The following is a 12,957-nucleotide window of genomic DNA, read 5'->3' on the forward strand; positions in this document are numbered from 1 at the left end:
TTTTTACCATTTTCCATAAGAACAACATTAAATTTCGTAGTGATCCATATCTTGGATCAACAGTAACAAACATAAATGGCACTCGGGAGGAAATTAAACGCAGAATAAATATGGGAAATGCCTGTTATTATTCGGTTGAGAAGCTTTTCTCATCTAGTTCTGTCAAAAAATCTGAAAGTTAGAATTTATAAAACAGTTATATTACCGGTTGTTCTGTATGGCTGTGAAACTTGGACTCTCACTTTGAGAGAGGAACAGAGATTAAGGGTGTTTGAGAATAAGGTTCTTAGAAAAATATTTGGGGCTAAGAGGGATGAAGTTACAGGAGAATGGAGAAAGTTACACAACACAGAGCTGCACGCATTGTATTCTTCACCTGACATAATTAGGAACTTAAAATCCAGACGTTTAAGATGGGCAGGACATGTAGCACGTATGGGCGAATCCAGAAATGCATATAGAGTGTTAGTTGGAAGGCCGGAGGGCAAAAGACCTTTGGGGAGGCCGAGACGTAGATGGGAAGATAATATTAAAATGGATTTTAGGGAGGTAGGATATGATGATAGAGACTGGATTAATATTGCTCAGGATAGGGACCAATGGCGGGCTTATGTGAGGGCGGCAATGAACCCCCGGGTTCCTTAAAAGCCAGTAAGTAAGTAAGTGATCCATTGAATTAGATAATGACATCAACCTGAACAAAATTGTGACATTCATCGTTTTTCCCGCGAACTCTTCATATGTAAACCTAAATTTATTCCGTAGCAACTTTCCTTGTTCCAGAATTTGTATTTAACTAGTATTTTTTTTAGAAATAGTGCAACTATTATTCGCTAAGATTGCATAACTACGTTGCTTTCAAATGTAGATAATTGTAATCTGTGAACGGTCTGCTTTCAATTATGTGCCCTGCATACCTCACAGCTCTCAACGAGGCAGTTCTTACAAAGAAGGTCTGTAAAGGCACGTGCACTTCGTTAACAAACCTTCACGGAGGTCGCCTTCAGACGATTATTTTTAAGTCGTTTCAAAGAAGCCGCAACACATGTTTCTTATTGGTTAAATTCCGAGTTCTGTACATTTTAGCAGAGTATTAAGTTTTTTCAACTTCAAGAGGAGGAGATGGTTTTTATCTGGTGTAAAACAAGTGAATTAAAAAAAAATTGCCTTGAAATATACTTTGATATGTGCAAAATAGGTTACATGTAATTTAATACGCACTTATGGCCTTGTCACCTGCCTCGACTCCATTTTAAAGGCTCTGGTGCACAGGGTTTTAAGGAGAAATGAGGGTTAAATATAGTGGTAAACCAGTAAATTAAAAAAAATGCTTTAAAATAATATTTAAGTACATAACATTTTATGCACATTTATGGTCTTGTTAGTTGCTGTTATGCAAATTTTTGAAGCTCTGGTATGAAAACTGTTTAAATGGCACTAAACTTTGGTTGCAATTTGCCATAACTTTAATCTTTTGCTTTATTCTCATACAGAAAGTTATCTTCGGCACTATTACTACTAAATGCTTGATATTTGAAACGCATTCTTTAGGCTGTTAGGAAAATTCTCTCAGTAAGATAAATGTGTTATTTTGTTGCACTTGAAAAATATGTGTCCATATTTCTGTAAAAGTATCTCTAAAATTCATTCTTAGGATAGCTATCCTACTATTCATCCTCTTTTACTGTCTCAGTCCCCCGTGAATGGAATTCTCTGCGTCAGAAGATTAGCGGCTGCCAGACAATAACCACTTTCGAGAAAAGGCTAAACGATTTCTTACGGGCGCAGTCAAATTGAAGTTATAATTGTGATCGAGTTTAATAATTTAATTTAATTTAGGTATGACTATTATTACTATTACTATTATTATCATTATTATTATTATTATTATTATTATTATTATTATTATTATTATTACATAATTATTTTATTGGTGTTGTGAAGATAAAAAGAATTGTCATTATATTATATTAATTATGTATTAAATTGTCTTGTATTGTAGTATTGTATTCAATTGTATTGTACTGTATTGTATTGTATTAATTATGTTATATTCATAGCAATGTAGTAATTTTCTATCATACTGGTTGAGTGGAAGAGAAGGCCGAATGGCCTTAACTCTGCCAGTTAAAATAAACCATTATTATTATTATTATTATTATTATTATTATTATTATTATTATTATTATTATATTTTAAATGCAATTTTTATCTTAAAATTAGGGAAGCGAATATCAGAATTGTGCTACATACATTTTAAAGAATCTACTTTTGGAAGTAAAATGTTATAAAAACTTTGAATTTATCTTCACAAATGGCTGAGATATAACAATTTCAATTAATTGCTGTATCCTGATAGTCTTCCTTACTTTCTTTCTTTTTCAAAATTTGGGCCCCAAAATATAAAAAAATGAATTCAAATTGAAGTTGTTGCAGCAGTGGTACTTCTATATACAAAAAAAAGTGCGTCAATTAGGAAAAAAAACTCAAATTATACCATCCTCTCCAATTAAATGCCGAACATTAAATGACGTTAAAATTGTTCTATTTTAAATGCTTATAGATTACAGTACGCCAGTTTTATTTCCTTCCTGCTAACAGTAAGTGACATTCTGCAAGCTAAATTGTCCGCAGTTGCGCTGCCTGTTCCCTTTGTGCGGCCCGCAAGATAGTTGCAAGAAAATCTCTTCGACAGTCAATCACCTTTATTACAATAATAGGCCTAATTGTTAAGAATCCGTGGCGTGATAGCCCATGAAGAGCCAGGGCCCACTGGCCTCACGTTCACTTGCCTCACCAGAGCTGAACGATCATCCAACTAGAATGGGAGTAACGTGTGCTCAGCACGATGACCCCCTCATCTACCTATCGCAGCTCCCCAAATTCATCATGATGCTGGGTGGACACCGGTTCCATAAACTGACCGAAATTGCATGAAAAAATTCCTTCTCCAGGAGGACTTGAACCAGCGCTCATCCGTAACGCATTATATCTTAGACCACGACGCTACGGCGCAGGACACTATTAATTATTATTGCAGTGAAAATGCAAATAAAATAGATAACATTATGTAAAAGCGTTCTACACATAGTGTTGAATCATTTAAGTGGGAACATACAGCTCAACTGGTCCAAAAAAAGTAGATTTTTTATTTTGTCTGAAATCCGGAGAAGGTATAGAATTTCCCCTTTTTATCTGTGAAAAAATTCTAAATATCTGGATTAGTTTCCAACTTATGGCTTAAAATATGCACCAGGAGAGTATAGACAGCACTGCGTAATGGTAAGTTTGTCGCTCGTTTTCCAAAATTTAAAATTTTCAAAACATTTCCTCTCAGAACTAAAAAATTATTAAAGGTAATATTGTATGGAATTTTGCATGGTTATTGTATAGACTATGTCATGATATACAATGTGAAATAAAAACATATTTGTCTTATTGACTTATTAACAGAAAATATATATAAATTATCTCTGAGTCAAAATTTTCAGGGGGGGGGGGAATTAGGCCTACTACTTACGCTGCAAATAATTTAATGATATTGATTCACGTTGTTGCCACAACCTTTTGGAATAGGCGAGACAAAAGGGATTATAACAATTTTAAAATCGTGGAGCTAAAAGGGAAACGGTTATTCGTTGTATTAGAAAATTGCCAACATTTCGAAAATTTAAAATAGGCCTATGGATTTTTTTAAAATTAAGTAGTGACTCCTGTAAATGAAGATGTGAATAATAACCTCGTAAATGTTAATCTTAATTCAATAAAGGAGACTTGAAAAAATGAAAAAATACATTTACGTAGTTTTCATTCTAATTAAGCTGGAAATTTCCCCTTAAATTTTCTCGATCAAAACATGTTAAGATAATTTAATATTTTAGGAGAAAAATTCGCCCCGACGCCGAATTCAATCCACAGTACCGGATCGATATTAGTTTTAATATGAAATATTACAGATAAATTCTGTAGGACAAATTAATGAAATATTCTCTCAGCTAGCAGTGCATAATAACTGCGGATTCCCGGCCAACAAGTCAGTCATCTGAGTGCGCTCCTAGTATAAAGGCAGTTGACATTGGATACACGTCAACATATATGCCTAACTTGGAGTCAGGCCACAAAGGGAAACATCGAAGGAGGAAAGTTCGATCCGGTGCTGTGGTTTGAATTCGGCGAAACTCAGTGGTCAGAGCGCTTGGTACATAGAACCAAGGACCCGGGTTCGATCCCCGGCGCCGGAGCGAATTTTTCTCCTAAAATATTAATTGTCAATATTACAGATAAATTCTGTAGGACAAATTAATAAAATATATTAAAATAAGATTAATCTTGCGATTAGTTTTAATATGAAATGAGATGAAGTTTGTTATGTCTTAGTTGCCTTCATGTTCAAACATTGCAGGACACTATTTTAAACCGCTTAAGGATTTGAACACATATCTTGCGATTAGTTTTAATATGAAATGAGATGAAGTTTGTTATGTCTTAGTTGCCTTCATGTTCAAACATTGCAGGACACTATTTTAAACCGCTTAAGGATTTGAACACATATCTTGCGATTAGTTTTAATATGAAATGAGATGAAGTTTGTTATGTCTTAGTTGCCTTCATGTTCAAACATTGCAGGACACTATTTTAAACCGCTTAAGGATTTGAGCACTTATCTTGCGATTAGTTTTAATATGAAATGAGACGAAGTTTGTAATGTCTTGCCTCTCTCAAGTTCGTACATTTAAGGACACTACTAGTACACGTCAACTCGAGTGACAATGACACATAAACACGAATGTACTGTTAGGCCTACTCTAGTTCAAGTTCCGCTACCGTCTTTTAAGAATCAACTGTAATTCCTCAACGGTCTCGAGACTTCCGTGTCGAAAGATGAACCCGGATGCTTTGCCTGGTCACCCCTGGTGGACTGTGTGTGGCCGCTGCTGATCCTCAAAGGGAAGCGACCTCGGTATAGGTCGGAAGTGTCAAACAAGCTTCTTGCATTTTAGGCCGTTTCCGGAATGGGGTCTTCAATGTTGTCGATACCTCCGTTTCCTTCTATAGAAGCTTAGCTTAGCTGTTACCGTTACATCATTTACAAGAGTGTTTAATGGTGAGTACTGTATCACAATTCTGATCTAGTAGTCACCGCATGGCGCACTTCACTCCGGGTGCGAGATGAGCGAGTTCAATCCCGCTGAAGGCGATGCATCTTAAGCGGAAAATGCTGCTCCAAACGAATGAGAAAGTAAAAAAATATTGGCTACGAGCAATACAGTTACGTACACAAAAGACACCTTGACCCGTAAATAAAATAAAATAGTAACAGGACGCTTCGCGAAAAGTTTATTATTATTATTATTATTATTATTATTATTATTATTATTATTATTATTATTATTACTAGCCGTACCCGTGCGCTCCGCTGCACCCGTTAGTAATAAATATAAAGTAATTACATAATTAAAATAGGACGTTTGATCCAGGGAACATTCGTGTTTGATAGAAGGATAAATCGTTTAATATGTTACTTAATTTAAAATGTATTTAAATAATTAAAATGCGGTCATTTTGGTCCAGAGATCAATCATTTGGTGCAATGACAATTCCTTTAACATGTTTCTTAATTGTTATTACATGCAACCATAGTTTAATGAAGAATGACATATCATTTAGTTTTAATGTGTATACTTTATATTACTTGCTATATGTTTCAGAAGTTACTGTAATAACATTGTAGAATTATGTCCATCTAGAGAAACTACACTTTCCAATGGTGAAATAATAATTAAACAATTAATTAGCTTCCGATATTACTTCATACAAACACAGAAACATTCCCTTAGGCTACGTTTAATAGCTTTCGATTGTTGTTGTCCTAGGCCCCTTATAGACGAAGTCATTTGTTTTTATTTCAGTACAGCGCCTTAGATGGCGTTGTTATTGTAATTTTAAAACCCATTTATCTCATTAAATACCAGTCCTATTAAACTTTTGTGTAGAATAAAACTTATCGGAAATTATTTTTAAAGAAACTTTTATTATGTAATATTTTTCATGAAAGTCAATAATAAGCGAGATATTTCGATTTAATTCAGGCCCCCTTATAACCCCCCTTTTAAATGAAGTATTTTGAATGCCATATAGCCTAAAATCTAAGTTACAACGAACTTAATTTATATTCCAATTTTCATATAAATCGGTTCAGCCATTATCGCATGAAAAGGTAACAAAAATCCAGACAGACAGACAGACAGACAGACATACAAACAAAAATTTCAAAAAAGCGATTTTCGGTTTCAGGATGGTTAATTATACATGTAAACACCAATTATTTTTGGAAAATCGAAAATTACCAGAAAAATTTTGGCTACAGATTTATTATTAGTATAGATTATTATTATTATTATTATTATTATTATTATTATTATTATTATTATTATTATTATTATTATTATTATAAGGGAGGATCGGAAAGTAAAGCACAACAATTTATTTACGGTACGGTGTACTATTTTGGTTAAGACGTTCAGAGTTGGCAGATAGTTTGAATCTGAGAGGATAAAAAGAAAGGAGTGAGTACTTAAAGGCAAATACGCTTGAAATCGGTGCGACGGATATGACGTCAACCTATACTCTTTACGCCCTATAATCCACCGCGAAATACCGCCAATTGCCAAATATTAAATTGCTGCTATCGGTTTTGGTCATACGTAAACGGATCAGAATGGATCTCGAGGTAACAGGATTACTAGCAGATTATTATATCAATGTATGTTTCACTATATATTTATTAAAAGTGTTATGGTTGTGACATGGACTGAACACTTCATTTCCACATTCTTTCTCTTATCAAGAAGGATGTTGGCATTCCTTCATATGTTAAAGCATAGGGGGACATATCAACGGACATATTCTACAGTTGAGCCGAACAGAATATTAGCTTATTTATAAAAGAATAACACCTGCTGAACTTGACTACACTTTTGAAATATTCACAACACGAAACAATTTTTAATCGTAATAATATGAACAAAAGAGCTGATAAACACACCAGAAAAAAGATATGAACTATGGGTGATTTGACGGCCATACTAGTACACCTTTTTGGTTCCACCGTTTCAAGCTTATGGCCCGGGGTTGGTTTGAATCTTGCGCTACAGACAGCAATGGCTCGATTAGGTGTCACCCTGGCGGAACGAGCGGTAACTGCTGAATAAAGATGGAACGTGTGCTAGCATCGTCTACAGGTACTTGTGAAGAGCTGCGAGGTGTAGTCCGTTTTTTCTGAGCAAAACAAAAAAGTCCGAGTGAAATCCACAGAGAAATGTTGGAGGTGTATGGTGCTGATTGTCTGGACCGTAGTAACATCTCCAGGTGGTGGAGGTTCTTCGAAGAGGGCCGAGTAAATCTTACCGACGAAGCACGTTCCGACCGACCAGTGACCGCTGCAACACCACCCAATGTCAGAGGCATTGAGGCGGCAGTCATCCGCCCTACAGTCCAGACCTCGCACCGTCTGAGTTTCACCTCTTCGAACCAATGAAAAAATTCTTAAGGTGCCAACGCTTTGGTTCGGATGAGAAGTGAAATCAGTCGTGCGCAGGTGGTTATACGCCCAGAAAACGGAATTTTATTAACGAAGTGTACTGAATCTGGTGTCACGATGAGGGAAATGTGTCGAGAGATTTGGTTCCTGTATTGAAAAATAGGTAAAACCCGTAGCTTTTTTCTGCATTATTTCGTTTTGCTTACCTATTACATACGTTACCACAAAAATTTGTTGTGCATTACTTTTCTATCCTCTTATTGTAAAATCCCGACAAGACGCTCTTAAAGGAAGTGCATGCAAACCACGTAATCACAGGGACCGAGCATTAGGCGGATATTTCAATTTTGACTTTATCTATTATCATTGCCTTATTCAATTACGTCATTCATTGATAGTAGCAGAGTATTACCCCATAATGTAATACGTCACAGACATTTACAGTACCGGTATGTTCAAGAGTAATAGCAAAATTCCTTCACTTATTTCACTTTACACACAACAGCCACATATGAAAGTATTATCGTTATTTTGAAACACGATACCTTCGTTTACTTTTAAATGCATAACATAAAAATGTACTTAATTTTCGGTTTCTTCCACCTATTAGCCCTCTTCTGACCACTTCTTGATGTAGATTCTTACCTGAAACAAAAGGAAAGACACATTATAAGAGTGTCCAATGAGCTTTGCAAATAAAAATAAACTAAATGAACGAACAGTAAATGATATTTTCGTAAGTAAATACTCAGAATATCTCCAAAGAGCGAAAATAAGCAAGCATTCAGAAGGAATTTATGTTTAATGTGTATGTATAACGTAGCTGAAAATATGATAGTATAACTGCAGCATTACATTACCCATAACTAAACTCCTCTGGAATGCTCTACCTCAATATACTATTCATGTATTTTAATTTCAGGACCCTTGTGATCATTTATATTTCTGGATTAGAATAAATGAAGTGGAATATTTTAATATTAAAGATACAGTTTTCACATTTTTTTGTTTAGTAGTACTACTGAATTATTATTTTTTTAATCTCATACTCAAAGGGAGGAGAGCAACTGCCCTACGCTACTCTCCCCCTAAATGACGCCTCTGGAAAGAACCCAGATAACCCAGTTCTTTGTGAAATAATTATATACTCCAAAGGAAACTGTCTTACTTTTACAAGTTCTGACGATTACAAAGAACTAGTGTTGGGCCTTGTTATCTACGCGTCATACCATCCCCTTTAAATTGGTCAATGAATTGGTTAATGATTATAAATAAAACATTCATTTTAATGGGAAATGAAAATAGTAATGCAGAATATTTGAAGGGTTCAGAACCATAGTGGGCCAAGCGCCATTTATTAACACCGTAGGAAACAAGGGTTAAAATGAAATTATTACCATAATTCCATGGAAACATACATCAAGTAATGTAGAGTATATACATTAAAACTAAATGATATGTCAACTTTCATTAAACTATGGTATTTACTAAACTTTAACCCTTTCTTTCTCCGTTTTTAATAAATAGCGCTTGGCCCACTATGGCTCTGAACCCTACATTTGCATATTTCATGCACAAATACTGAAGCAGTGCTAGTAGTGTAGTCGTATGGTTAATACAGGGCTTCATGCGATGTTCACAGAGCTCAACACGGAAAGAGAAAGTCCTGCCGTCTCGACCTGATTTACTCTTAAAACTGGAGTTCGTGAAAGAGAACACGTTTGCCGGAAACACCACTAAGCTATTCTCCGAGTCAGCTATTCCGTGATATCAGACACGAACTCGGCATAATTCTGCTTACTGTTTGTTGTGTACTGGACTTTGGCTAAATAATGTAATATGAATTATTCAAAGGAATGTCGAATTCTATCTCCACCTTCAAGTAGAATACTTGATCAGAAAGTGACGTACCCTTTGATACTGACTCACCAACAGACTATAGATCCCCTTTTGTTACTTATACCCTGTTATGAATTCAAAGGGACGGTTGAATGGAATTTCCGTCTTTGGGAAACATTTATTCTCCATCCTCTCGGAATTTTTTAAAAGCAGGGGAAAATGAATGTTAGTCATTCCTTTAGTAAATTGAAAACCTCTGGGGTAAAAGTAATAACCCTCATAATTGAGATTGAGAGTTTTCTGGTTGTTAACAGCCTATAGGCCACATTATCTTTATTTTGGTTAAATAATTATGTAAATATGCTAAAAATGATTGGATTACGCTGCTTGAAAAATATGGCAATCCTCTTGTGTTAGCAGTAAAAATTAAAAAATGTACCTATGCAATTTGAATATGTGGGTTACCATTATTTACCCCCCGAAGTCTTCAATTGTCAGTTCTGACGTAACATTTTAAACTCTTATTTTTAACATACTGTCATATAATGGCTTACGTTCATTTTAAAAGATAGTGTCTTAGTATAACATCTTGAAAATCAGAGTTATTATAACGATACAAGTCTTCAGTTTATATGTTTGCTTAGCGAATCGTCATACAAAATAAACTACTCTCTTATCATTTTCGATTTTCTATAACATTCACATTGATGATACTAATACTTATAGGCTTTGACGTTAACAACTTTTGTCAGATTTACTACGCTGTCATCTAGTTGTTACATAAGGAGTCACGTCATAATTCCCATTTGAATTGCATTAGCGAATGTACTGCCATCTCGTGTTCGTTTACGGCGGACGGGTGGCGATCCTGGCGGTTGTTCGCTTCAAAATGCTGCCGATTTTAACATAGCGATGAGTTATCTGTTACATATATGCTTATACTTATTTACCTAAAGTTCCTTCATGTTTCACTCGAAACGTTTATGAGTTTGACATTCGATAAATCTGGTCACACTTTCTATCAATAAGGTGACGTCATCAAAGTGCGCTAAATCATGCAAGCGATAAGAGCTGCACTGTTTCGATCAGACTATAAATATGTATAGTAAACATAAAAATATATTCAACTTAATTTTAATTTAATGAAAATTAGTCTTCGTACACAAGCGGAGGAATCAATAAATGCTGGGAATGTAGAGACAGAAATAACTCATTTAACATAGTCTAGTCACCAGCGTAGCTCAGGTGGTAGCGTATTTGTCTACTGATCCGGAGATGACCTCGGGCGTGGGTTCGATTCTCGCTTTGTCTGATTACCTGGTTCCACAACTGTAAAGCGAATGTCAGGTAGTCGTATGGTGAATCCTCGGCTTCACCTCGCCCAATACCATTTCATTATCATCAATTCCATCGACGCTAAAATATAGTCTAATTCTAAGGTCTTAAACTGCTGTACTAATTTCCAAATGAATCCAATATTGTCTATAATGACATTATTCATTGCAATTTTATTTCAAATCCCAAACGTCCTTACAGCATAATTTAATGATTATTATCAAGTTGTATTTGATGAAAGAAAGACAACCTTTTGCAAGAGAATGCTTCACATAATTATTTCTTTAACCAGGTTGAGGACATTACAGCAACCTGTTACACTTTTGAAAGTACCTTGAACAGCTAATATTTTGCAATTCATTTTTATAGTTTTCAGAGAAGTCTGTATTGTATATTAAAAGTATTTATTTCAGTCACTGACTTCACAGCATGTGTTTAAGATGTTAAACCTTTGCATTACATGTTTAAAAGACGTATGAACGTTTTCGTTGGACTACGCCAACATCATCAGATACGACGTACATTTTAACAATATCAATAATCTCTAGATAATCTCTACAAATACAAAACATATTTAGTGGCATGCAAAATAAAATATACTAAAAACCAACATGGTTATGATACGCAGTGACATTCTTGTATGACTGCCCTCATTGTCAAATTAATTAAAATGGGTTTTGGGCAAAGCTTTTAGGATTGGTATTGAAGGATTCATGTTTATATATTTATTAACTTCTGATTCTGGAATGATATGTGATGCTGACTTTAATGCTGTTCTAATTTGTTTTTGGTAAGAGTCCGTTGGGTCCAAAGAAGCTGAAAAGCAAGATAACAAAATTAAAGCGGAAATTAAAAGAAAGTAATTTGATCCACGTAAAGGCAGTTAAAATAACGCAATTGTAATTATGACTAAAGAACAATATAATGAGAAAACTACAGACTTTCTAGTAAAATCCAAAATTGAAGAAATAAAACAGGACCCAACGGGCTCTTACCAAAAACAAATTAGAACAGCATTAAAGTCAGCATCACATATCATTCCAGAATCAGAAGTTAATAAACATATAAACATGAATCCTTCAATACCAACCCTAAAAGCTTTGCCCAAAACCCATTTTAATTAATTTGACAATAAGGGCAGTCATACAAGAATGTCAATGCGTATCATAACCATGTTGGTTTTAGTATATTTTATTTTGCATGCCACTAAATATGTTTTGTATTTGTAGAGATTATCTAGAGATTATTGATATTGCTGAAATGTACGTCGTATCTGATGATCTTGGCGTAGTCCAACGAAAACGTTCATACGTCTTTTAAACATTTAATGCAAAGGTTTAACATCTTAAATACATGCTGTGAAGTCAGTGACTGAAATAAATACTTTTAATATTGAACAGCTAAGCTAAGATAGCACGGAAAGCAATGGACTAGTACAATGCTCTGGGTTCTAGCTCCGATAATCTTGCTTGCAGACTTCCACGTAACCTCGTAACAATGACTTGTGCAATGAACTATTTTCAGATCAAAATTAAGGAAATCTATAATGACATTAAAAATTGTTTCTGCTCGTGTGTCACAGCATTACTCACAGCGTAATCTCCTCCTGATCGGATACAGGAAGTAAGTTGTCAGAATTACTCATGTCATAACGGATAACTTTTCATTGCGTGTATCACGCGATAGCCATTTTCTTATTTCAGGATAAGGCTGTCTTCACTTCTCACATGAATTAAATTAATATATTATTGTTGCACCAAAGAGATTTTAGGGAATGTCTCGTTGCCTACGTTCTGATGTGTAAAAGATAAAATATTTTTGTGTAATACTTCAGGTGATTTTCAGAAAGGCTCGAAGTATAGGCCTATATTAATTGAAATTCAGCATAAAAATTTAAACGCACTTCAGCCTTGATAATAAGTTACTTTTATTACATTTCATTCAATCTAAATGCAGAAACATATTAAAATTACACACATTTTTTACTGGAAAGTATATTTTACTTTCAAGAAATCATCAATTGAAAGCAAGATATGCATTTTTACGCAGGGGCTTTTCAAATTACATTTCCATATTAAGGGGAGTCTGTACTCTGAAAAAAAAAATTGAAAATGTGTTTTAATAAAAGATGAAGACCGTAATTTTAGTCTGTTACATACAATAATACTTGAAGAATAACCCCTAAAAATTTCAAATGTGTATCTTATGTAAGTCCTGAGAAAAGTGCACCTAAATTAGATGAA

Source organism: Periplaneta americana, chromosome 14 (genome assembly GCF_040183065.1).
Source record: "Periplaneta americana isolate PAMFEO1 chromosome 14, P.americana_PAMFEO1_priV1, whole genome shotgun sequence".
NCBI lineage: Eukaryota > Metazoa > Arthropoda > Insecta > Blattodea > Blattidae > Periplaneta > Periplaneta americana.